General features: G+C 35.2%; 1 long non-coding RNA gene across 1 annotated transcript; it reads left to right on the forward strand.

The window, feature by feature from the left end:
• The first annotated feature begins 828 nt into the window (after window positions 1-828).
• LOC118499922 lies at window positions 829-4792 on the forward strand. The gene is made up of 3 exons (XR_004902460.1): window positions 829-1779; window positions 2896-2898; window positions 4782-4792. It is a non-coding gene; the product is annotated as an uncharacterized LOC118499922 (long non-coding RNA).
• The last annotated feature ends 6822 nt before the right edge of the window (window positions 4793-11614 follow it).

The raw sequence follows: 11614 nt of genomic DNA on the forward strand, positions 1-11614 counted from the left end.
AAAGAACACTTACAAATACTTATTATATCTAGATTATTAGTTATTTTCAGGAAAAAGTTGTTCCAGGACTAAGCCTGTAGTATCACCAGAAGCAGAATTAAAACCATAGAGTAATTATCCTTCCTATTTTGAAACATATTTATTTGCATTGTTGTTTTTATAGGTCAAGATTTTCCTAATTATCTTGTGTTTTAGCTTCTATTATTTTTATTTTTATTTCTATTTGTCTATTCAAAGCCTGCCAATTCTAATATATAAATTTTCTGTCTGTGAATTTCTGACCTCTAAGACTATTTTGTAATAACTAAAAAAAATCAAGGAAGTTGCTTTTTAATTCATTTTTCATTTGGTTAGTAAAAGTAAGGTTCCCAACAAATCTTTGATTTAATATATATTTGGCCAAGTAGTATCTTCTACAAGATTATAGTAGTATTATTTCAGCAGTATTCTTAAGCAATGATAGCATTTACTCAGAGTTAGAAGTACAGTATTTTTAAGGACCATAGTAAAGTTCATTTAGTTTTCTCAATCAAGATACTTTGAAAGAATTGATTAAAATCTTAATTTGAGCCCTGACCACTGTGGGTCAGTTGGTTGGACATCATCCCACAAAGTGGAAAGTTGCTGGTTCAATTCCCAGTCAGGGCACATTCCTGAGTTGTGGGGTTCCATCTCTGTCAAGGTGTGTACAAGGGGCAACCTATCAATGTTTCTCTTTCACAGTGATGTCTCACTCCCTCTCTTTAGCCTCCCTTCCCCTCTCTCTAAAAATAAATAAATAAAATCTTAAAAAAGTAAAATAAAATTTTAATTTTAAAATGCCTGAAATCTGTTCATATGCAAACACTGGAATGTGTAGATTTCACTTCACTTTCATAGAAGCATTAGATTTGTTCAAAAACCTGAAGTATGAGCCACTTAAATGGAATTTAGATACTTATTCTACTAGACACTTGATACAACTTCTGAAAGGATAGTTATTTAAAAACTCATTCATCACTTAATGTTCAAAGTTCATTCATCATGAATACTTTATGTCATTCTTAAAAAAATTATCAGAGATTCAAATTTCTGCAAGGCTCATTGTGTTATGTCCATATGGTACATTTTGCAGCTAACAAAAGAAGGGAAATAACATCCTAATCTGCTTTATTCATTCATCTGCTCTCTTTATTTCATTCAGGAGGGTTTTTAACATAAAGAGTTTCAGTGATGATAGAAGCTGCAGAAGTAATGCTGGGAATGCGTTATTGGATGCAAATGCTGGAGAAGAGCGAGGAGCTCAAGTGCTTCTTCCTGTCTGCTTTGTGTAACTGAGACTATGTTTCCAGCAGGAAGAGAGAGAGGTTTTCTGTAAGGGAAAAAGCACACAGGGGTTGTATTTTTTGCAGTAGAATACTCAGGTTAAAAGACTAACTTAATAAGGTTTGGGGATAAATGCTTATAAAAAAAATGAGATAACACTTAAAGTATACTAAGGCAATTTAATGAGCACTGAGTCTAAACCAGCACTGTCCAACACATTTCAAGCTACTATGTTTTTCAGATTATAAGACGCACCACCCACTGCCCAAATTTGGGAGGAAAAGGGGGTGCATCTTATAGTCCAAATGCAGCTTACCTGGCTTGTGGTGGAAGGGGAGTGGCGGTGGAGCGGGGTCATAGGTTATTAAATATTTTACCACATTTTTTGCTTCAAATTTTTTTTTCTATTTTCCTCCTCTAAAACCTAGGTGCATCTTGTGGTTCGGTGTGTCTAATAGTCCTAAAAATATAGTAGTTATGTAATTTTAAATTGTCTCATAGTCACAGTAAAGAAGAAACAGGTGGAACTAACTTTTATACTATGTTTTATTTACCCAATATGTTCAAAATATGATCATTTCAAGACAGAAGCTATATAAAATAGTTGAAATATTTTATGTGCTTTTTTGTATTGCCTTCAGAATCTAGCATGCATTTTTAATAATATATAATGTATTTAAAATCGATACTGATATAATGTATATAAAATTGCATAAAGAAAGTGATTTTTGCAGTGATCTTTTCCTTAAGACATATTTTTATGCTGTTTTTGGCAGGAGCATAGATGCAGTCACTTGTTCCAGATTTGCTATTTACAGGCTAACCAGGAGTCATAGCTCATAGTCAGCAACAACAAAACAAAAATCTAGGTTAGTTGCTGGGCATGGGTCAGAACCCCGGAATTCAGAGTCTAGGGTGGGGTGAGGCAGTGACAGTTTTCACTCCAGAAGGCTCAGAGTCTTGGTAAACCCTGCTGCCCAATCAGCCTGCTGCACTACACTGTCGGGTCCGGGCAAACATCTGCAGCTGGCAGGAGACCCAATAACCAACACTGTATGTATGTATGTATGTATGTATGTATGTACATACGTACCATCTATCATCTTACAAAGAACCATAATAGGCCTTTTCAGTTTTGTCTTAGAGGTCACATATCAAACATCACCATAAAAAATATTTTGATATTGTAACTTTATAGGTAAGGTTTTGAATGGGCAAGAAGAGTATACACATGCACCTGGTAAATTAGCCAAGACACAGAAAAGAACACGAGTCAGGTTACTATATAGATTAGGAGTAGAAGCCACATACCTTTGCACAGCTTTTCCCTTGCCTGTCATTTTACACGGGACATGCTGTTTCTGGTGTGGGGGTGACAGTTTCTTTTCAGCTAAGATCTCATCACAATGAAGATGAAGGTGGGTTTTTATCAGCCACTGCATTTTTTTTGCTGGGGCTTATAACATTATTACAGAATTACATAAACAGTGTTGGTACTTACATTTAAAAACATGTATACAAATATGAGATTTTTCAAGTTCTATTTTAAAATTCCTATCCCTTACTCCCCTCCCCTTTGGCAACCATCAGCTTGTTCCCTATACCTATGGGTCTGTTTCCATTTTGTTTTGTGTATTCATTTATTTTATTTTTTTAAGCTTCACATTATAAGTGAGATGATATGATCATAAGTGAGATCTAAACTATTTCACTTAGCATACTGCCCTCTAGGTTCATCTTGTTGCCACAGAAGGCAAGATTTCATTCTTCTTTATGGCTGAGTAATATTCCATTGTCTATACATCACATCTTTATTTGTTCATCTATTAATGGACATCTAGGTTGCTTCTGTACTTTGGCTGTTACTAGTAATGCTGCATTGAACACAGGGGTACACATATCATTTTGAATTAGTGTTTTTTTTTTTCCCTTGGATAAACATCAACAAGTGCAACTGCTGGATCATGTGACAGCTCTATTTTTATTTTTTGGAGAAACTCCCCTGCTGTTTTCCATAGTGCCTGCAGTAATTTGCAATCTCACCAGCAATGTATGAGAGTTCCCTTTCTCCATATCCTCACCAGCACTTATTTATTGATTTATTAATGATAATCATTTTGACAGGTATCAGGTGATTTCTCATTGTGGTTTTAATTTGCATTAACTTAGTGGTTAGTGATGTTGAGTGTCTTTTCATATGTCTGGTGGCCATCTGCATGTCCTTTTGGGAGAAATATCTATTCATGTCCTCTGCCCAGTTTTTTAAAAATTGAATTGTTTGTTTGTTTGTTTTTGGTGTTAAGTTGTGCATTCTTTACATATTTTGGATATTGATCTCTTATGGGATGTGCCATTTGTAAATATCTTCTATTCAGTCTATTGTCTATTTGTTTTGTTGATGCTTTCCTGCATTGTGCAATTTTTTTTTTAGCTTGAGGAAGTCCCATTTGCTTATTTTTTTCTTTTTTTTCCCCCTTGCTTGGGGAGATATAGCCAAAAAGGTACTGTTATAAGCAATGTGAAGGAGTTTACTATGTATATTTTCTTCTGGGAGTTTATAGTTTCGGGTTTAACATTTAAATCTTTAATTTATTTTGAGTTTATTTGTGTATATGTTTTAAGAATATTGTCTAGTTTCATTTTCTGGTATGTATTTGTCCAGTTTTGCCAACAATACTGATTAAAGACTCCATTGTATATCCTTGCCTCCTTTTTCATAGATCGATTGACTATGTAAGTGGAGATGTATTTCTGTTCTCTATTCTGTTCCATTGATCTATATATATCAACATAAATATATATTTATAATATATAAATTATATATATTATAAATTATATATATAAAATTATATATATATATATAATTGTAGCTTTTGATTATTTTGATTATTGTAGCAATGTAGTATAGTTTGATGTTAAGGAGTGTGATACCTCCCATTTCATTCTTTCTTAAGATTTCTTAGACTATTCAGGACCTTTTGCAGTTCTATATAAATTTTAGAATAAGTTCTAATTCTGAGAATTATGTATTTTTAGTTCTTGAATCAACCAAAGGCATCAGCCACTGACCATCCTTATCAGGATCCAAGCAACTATAGACACACTCACATTTTTTCATAGGTATAAGAATGTTGTTCCCAGTAATTTGTTTTTATCCTTTGACTAGAACATAAAATGGGATCTGGGGAACACAAAGTGGGAGAAAACCTGAGTTGACTAAGATCTTGTCTCTCTCACCTAGTGCAGTGGGCATTCAAGATAGACTTTAAATTTATCTATAAAATAGAAAATAACTTTTCTTGAACACCTGAGTTTGTTGACCTAAGAGTATTTATACTTGTCACAAGTTGGGCATGTCCAGAGTTTCTAAGAGCTCTCATTACTACTCATCTCTGCACCACAGACTAATTTAAACTCTGGCCCAAAATCACAGAGAGGCAATGTATATTATTCTGTGAGTGAGTTGGTGTGTAAAGTAAAGGGGACTCAGGAGTTAGTTACTAAGGATTTCAATGAAAACTTCAGTGTTTAATTTTCCTGTTAAAGGGTATCCTAGATACAGGAGAACTGTCAAATGAAGAAAGAGAGAAATATGGAAAGCCATTTTTGGGGCTGCTGGGGACTCTACATTTTAAAAATCACTAAACCCCTTCCTTCTTGGCCAAGGAAGATTCCAGCAACATCAAGTAAAGTGGCTGGCCCTTCAATTTGCCTGTATATATGGGGAGAGGCACTTATTGTATGTTTGTTCATTCTCAGCAATTGTTTTTCAACTTGTTCTTCCTCCACTGGAGGTAAAATTTGTGCAGCGTCCATTGCCTCAGGATAGAGTTGTGGCACCAAAGCAGAGAAAAGGAGTTTTGGATTTTGAAAATCTAGGCTGCTGAATATCAACAGTAAATATGTAGGACTTGGCTAAACAACAGATTTGGAAGAATGTGCATTTTATTAATAAGAATATGTTTCTCCCAACTCAGAGACTAGATACACATTACCCAAACTAGACAAAGGTAAGAGGAAAATTTATGAAACCACAAGGAAATTTAGCTTCTGTTTGGTCTTTGTGAAAAGACATTGTGTCTCCCAGGGTTGAACAAAGACCTGAGAGATGAGCTATGAGAAAATGTCAGGGGCTTGAACAGTGTGAAAGCAATGCAAATGGAGGAAAAGGGCCAAGGACTAAATATCTTGAAGGAGGACATGACAGAGTTTATAGGAAGAGTAGATGAGTGTTTAATGAGAGAGAGAGAGAGTGAGAGAGAAGCAAGTCAAGGATAACCCCCGGGTTGGTGAAGGGATCAAGAAATTACAAAGTAGTCATGGAGATATACACTACAGCATAAGGCAGTGATTTTCAACCAGTATGCCTCAAGAATTTTTAAAACATGCAATACTTAAATATTTCATTAGAGGCACTGACCTTTTTTCCCTCAGATTATCAAATAAAAAAATGACAATAGCCAACACAAAAAGCTGTCCATGGTGAATGAATAAAACATACTTATTTTTGATCAGATCAGTAAAAAATATAATATATTGTTTGGTGTGCCACAGGACTTAGTAGTTAGTTTTTGTGTGCTGTGAGATGCAAAGTTTTGAAAATTACTGGCATAGGGAATACAGACAATAATGTTTGAATGACTACGTGTGGTGCCAGGTGGGATTGTCAGGAGGACCACTTCGTAAATTATATAATTGTCTAACCACTAAGTTGTACTCTTGAAAACAAATATTAAAATTTTAAAAATTAGAAAAAGAAAACCCTGGGGCTTTTGATGTGAGCAGTAGGAAGGAATTGTTATCATCTGAGATAAGGAAAGCTGCAGCTAAAGTGAATATTTTGGGATGGGGGCAGGTGGGGACTGTGAAAGTCAATGCTTTAATTTTAGGCAAGTTAAATATGAGACAGCTATTAGGTATCCAAAGGGAATGGTTCAGTACGTAGGTCATGAAGTCAAGATTAGAGATATCAATTTGGGAGTCATTGACATATTCATACAGGGCTGCATAAGATCACCAAGGTATTGAATAAAGATAGAGGAGAAAGGAGGACCAAGATTAAAATGCCATGGCATTTAAAGTTTTGAGGTGTTTGGAAGAAAAAATACTGTAGAGAGGATTGAGGAGGAGGAATCAGTGAGGGAAGAGGAAAAGCAGGAGTCCTTCTAAGTATACACCTACCCAGCAACTCCACACCCTAACACCTTTATATTCTGGTGAAATCTACTTTACTCAAAAGGATGGCATTCTTCTGGGAGGAGGAAGAAAATCATGGAAAAATATTGACAGGACCCTCCTTCCCCTCCGCTCCCTTTCGTGCACCTCTGGTTTCCCACAGAGATACAGGGTTTTGTGGTCTGAGAGCATCTTATAATACCCTGAAATCTGGTTCAGCATCTGCTCTTGGCAGATTCATCTTTTGATCTCTTGCATGCCTTCTTCACAAGGCAATGGTAAGATTTTCTGTGGATTAGCAGAGGACCTCTTGTACCCAGGTTCTGAAGATGAATACCCCAATCTTTTATACTTTGGAATAGACTAATTCCACCATTGCCAGAAAATTTTGCAGCTCTTGAACTGTTCTTTGTCATGAAGCTCTTGATAGATTTTTCTGCTTCTGAAATGAACTTGATTTAGTTAAGACACATAATGTTTCTCATTCTTTTTCTCCTGTAGTGACTTCCTGCTTAGGAATTCTCGAATTCTTTATATAAATAGTCCCTGTTAAGAGATTATTACACAATCTATTGATTTAGTATCTGACTTGAACATTCTTTTAAATAAAATGAGTTATTTAGGAAATAAATGAGAATTAGAAGGCATGCCATTTTCTAGTATATTAAAAAGGAGCACTTTATCTGAATAAAAGAGCTCTTGGGCCCAGTGACTCAAGTGGATGCATCAGATGCTTTAAAGGTAATCAAATGGATTCTGAGACTCATGAGAAGATGACTTCCAGAGAACAGAATGTCTCTTTCTGACTGATTGATAAGGCAAAACTAGTAAACAGCAACGGCATTGTCTATCTTGCAGTCCTCTGAGTTTCCTTTGCGTTTCATTTTGATCCTTTTTGACATTGGAGAATAGTAAACTTAAGAGCTAACATTTTATAGAGGGACAGAGACATTTCTCTTTTACTCATCCACTGATTTAGTGATAAATATATTCAGAACACAGATAAATGGCTTTGAAAAGAATGAAAATAATGTTTCATATCTTTTCCAGGGTCATTTATTTGTTTATTGTATAGGTGTGTGGCTTTTAATGCATTTAACAGTTAGCATTCCTTTGAGCTCTGAAAGGAAAAGGATTATGTGCTCTTCATGTAATTTGTATAATACCTAACCCCAATTTTCTACTTATACTTGGATTAAAATATAATTTAGTGATGCTGTTATGCTTGGATAAATTAATGATTTTTAATATTGCAGAGAGTATAATATGTATTTCTCAGAAGCAGAAAATTTTTCATTTTTCAATCAATAATTTTCCTAAATGTAAACAATTATGACAACCTTTATATTTTTCTTTGAAGAAACCGTCTTTAAGTTTTAGCTAAATCTTTAGCTGTATCTTGTGCCCTGTGACATAATCTGTGGCACTGAAGTCTGACCATTATGGTACTTGCCAAGTAGGCACAAAGGTTAATTGAAAATCTGTAATAGTTGCAATACTATACAGGAAAATCCTCATAGCTATTTTCTTCATGTGTAAAGGCTTGAACCTATCTTCCTGCTAATGTCAAAGCACAAATGACTCCTTTGAATGGGATTTTAGAGTATGGAATCTGCAGAAGAGGGAAGTGTTGATGCATGTGGGTTGTTTTTCAGGAGGTATGCAATTTTTCCCACAGTCTTACCTCAAAATGCCTTCCTTACATCAGCCTAAAGCATGTGGCTGTGCTACTAGTGGAGTAAGGCATCAGTTGTAAAACTATTAGGAGATATAACTGAGTCATACACATTTGGGATTTTTTCCTCTTGCAAATAATCAAAATTTAATGAGGACTTTCAGATGATGTTATAAGACGAATATTCTAATTTTGCTTTGGAGAACAAAAGGTCTCATGACAAAAAAACAAGTAGAACTAAATTCAGAGCCCACAAACCTTGAGCCTTGATGCTCTCTGGTGATTTTCTCACTAAATACTCAGATAATTGACACTCTGGGCTGGATCTGTCCATTGATACTTGAAAGGCTCTAGTTTTGAGATTGTTTGCTTACTGACATTTGATCTTGGCTCTCTCACAGAAGCACGTCTGCTCCATTTTCTCATCTGTAAAAGAAAGGTGGTCCTTGACACCTATTTAGCCTGTACCATGTTATTAAAGTACATTTGGTTAATGTGGCATTAAAGAGCATTTTTGACATCTTAAATACAGATACTATCTAACTAAAAGTCTCTGTTATTGTTATGTCATTGCTATTGCCTTTTTATGCATATAGGAAGCATTCATGTTGCCTACAATTTCTTTTAGTTCTTTGAAAACCATATAAACCACATTATTCCCTGTTTTGCATAGAAGTGATGTGGAATATAAATCTCATAAGAATCCTGAAACACCAATTCAAAAGAACCTATGCACCCCAATGTTCAGTGCAGCACAATTTACAATAGCCAAGTGCTGGAAGCAACCTAAATGCCCACCAGTAAATGAGTGGATAAAAAAAGTATGGTACATTTACACAAGGGAATACTATGCAGCAGAAAGAAACAAGGAGCTTCTACCCTTCACAACAGCATGGATGAAACTAGAGAGCATTATGTTAAGTGAAATAAGCCAGGCAGTGAAAGACAGATACCATATGATCCCACCTATAAGTGGAACCTAATCAACAAAACAAGCAAGCAAGCAAAATATAACCAGATACACTGACATAGAGAACAAACTGAAAGTAACCAGAGGGGAGGGGGGAAGAGGATAATGGGGGAAAAGAGTGGAAGGTCCATCAAGGAACATGTATAAAGGACACATGGACAAAGCCGAAGTGGGTAGGTTTGAGGGTGGGAGATGGGGACAACGTGGGGTAAAAATGGAGACAACTGTACTTGAACAACAATAAAAAAAATTTAAAAAGTGAAAAACAAGTCAAACAGATGTGCTGCTTACTCCATTTTTTAAATTAATTAAATATTTTCTTTCTCTTGCTGAAATTTGAAAAATATTTGCTTCATTTGAAAAAATCTGGAGAGACTGCTATCTAAATATTTCAAGTCATAAGTTCCCATCTTAAGCTAATAAATGATCATTCTCCAGAGTAGAAATATAAACAGAGTCTTAATTAATGAATACCTTATCTTTCCCTGTTGCTGTGACACAAAGGTAGAGGCTGAAACACATGAGATAATCACTCAGATAAAACAAAGAAAGGAAAAGCAAATAAAACACATCTGAGAACTAATCCTGAGCTCTAAGACAGTCCCTCTATCATTCAAGTCACCTTGCAACTTAAAACAATGTAAGGCTTCTGTGCTGTAGCTGCCTATTTGGAGTGTTTCCTAACATTTTCAGTTCTTTGTTACTGCTTTACTGCTGAGAATTGCTTTCTTCTGTGATGCTAGGATTATTTTTCATTGTGCTTTTGCCTTACCACTTCATAACTGCAGAATTTCTTCCCCTCAGCAGAAACTAGTTCCTTGTTATTTTCCCATCTTCACTTATTTCCAATATACTAGTTAGCCAGGCAACCAGTAAAATGAAAGGCTGTTGGCATCATTATAAGTGAGATTTTCCAAGGGAAAATATTTTCTTTCACTCATTTTTTTAATACTGTCTGAGATGAGGACATGAGGCAAAAAGCTCCAATTGGATTTTTTAAAAATAAAAATATAGGAAAAGACAGTAACTCAAAAAAAAAAAAGGACACTAAAATGACATCTTAGTTCTAAGAAAGGAGTATATCTCTCAGGTTGAATTCAAAGAATTCTTCATGTTGGGAACAGCTCAGCTTTGAGAACAGAAGGCACCATATGGAATAGGCTGTAAAGCAATTATACCAATAACAGTTTGTAATGAAATGGTTTAAAATTAATAAAACCTGGATTAAGTAGCACCCAGTTAACTGAAAATTTCCATTATCCATATTTAGTCTGTTTTTTTTGCTTTCAGATGAATAGCTAGGTGATGGTAAAACAAACTATGAAGGCAAAAATCCTTTCTCTTATTATTAGAAGAAAATGAGGACCATGGCCTAGGGATTATTGCCTTTTTTAAAAACCTAGATTCAGAGATCTAGCAATCATCTCTTTATTTCTAAGTTTTAAATTTTATTGTTTTGTATTAGTTTAGGTATACAGCATGGTGTATATACTTTACAAAGTGTACCCTCTGATATTTCCACTTGGCACCATATATAGTTATTACAATATTATTGAGTATATTTCCAATAGCCCCATCACTATTTTGTAACTACCAAGTTGTACTTCTTAATCTTTTCATCTTTTTACCGAGTCTCCCAAACCCCATCTCTTCTAATAACCATCAGTCTCTTTTCTGCATCTAAGAGTTCTGTTTTATATGTTCATTTATATTGTTCTTCAGATTTCAAACATAAGTGAAATCATATGGTATTGTTTTTTCTGATTGACTTATTTCACTTAACACAATACTTTCTAGGTCCCTTCATGCTGCCACAAATAATAAGATTTCATTTTTAATGGCTGAGTAATATTCCATTGCACATACAAGATTTATTGAGAATGTATCCAGCCATGTGATATGAAAAATAGAGATATTTATTGAAGAATATACAAGATACAAGAAACATTGTTCATAGGGCAATGATGCCTTAGTCTCCTTCAAAGTAGGCCCCTTGGGTCCTCACACAGTTCTCCTGGTTGCCATCAGCTGCCCCGTTGTATTTTCCTGAATCTCATTGACAGTCTGAAATCTCTCCCCTTTAAAAGGTGATTTTAGTTTTGGAAAAACCCAAAAGTCACAGAGTGCCAAATCTGGGCTGTAAGGGAGCTGAGTCACCTGTGTGATTTGATGTTTCACCAAAAAACTGCATGAGATATGATGCTTGAGTGGGCACATTGTCTTGATGAAGCTGCCAATCACCAGGTGACCATAGCTGAGGCCTTCTGAATCACCTGGATAGTTTCTGTGGAGGAATGTTCAAGCTTAATGTAAAATTTGATGCAGATTTGTTGCTCTACTCACTCAGTCATTTTGAATGTGATGGCTACACAGTCCACATGCTCAGTCAACAGCATTGACTGACTCCACTGACTGGGACAGTGAAGTCATCATTGTTCATGCATACACATTCTAGTTAACTCTCCTTGGTTGCCAGGTTACACTAATGT

Source organism: Phyllostomus discolor, chromosome 4 (assembly GCF_004126475.2).
Source record: "Phyllostomus discolor isolate MPI-MPIP mPhyDis1 chromosome 4, mPhyDis1.pri.v3, whole genome shotgun sequence".
NCBI lineage: Eukaryota > Metazoa > Chordata > Mammalia > Chiroptera > Phyllostomidae > Phyllostomus > Phyllostomus discolor.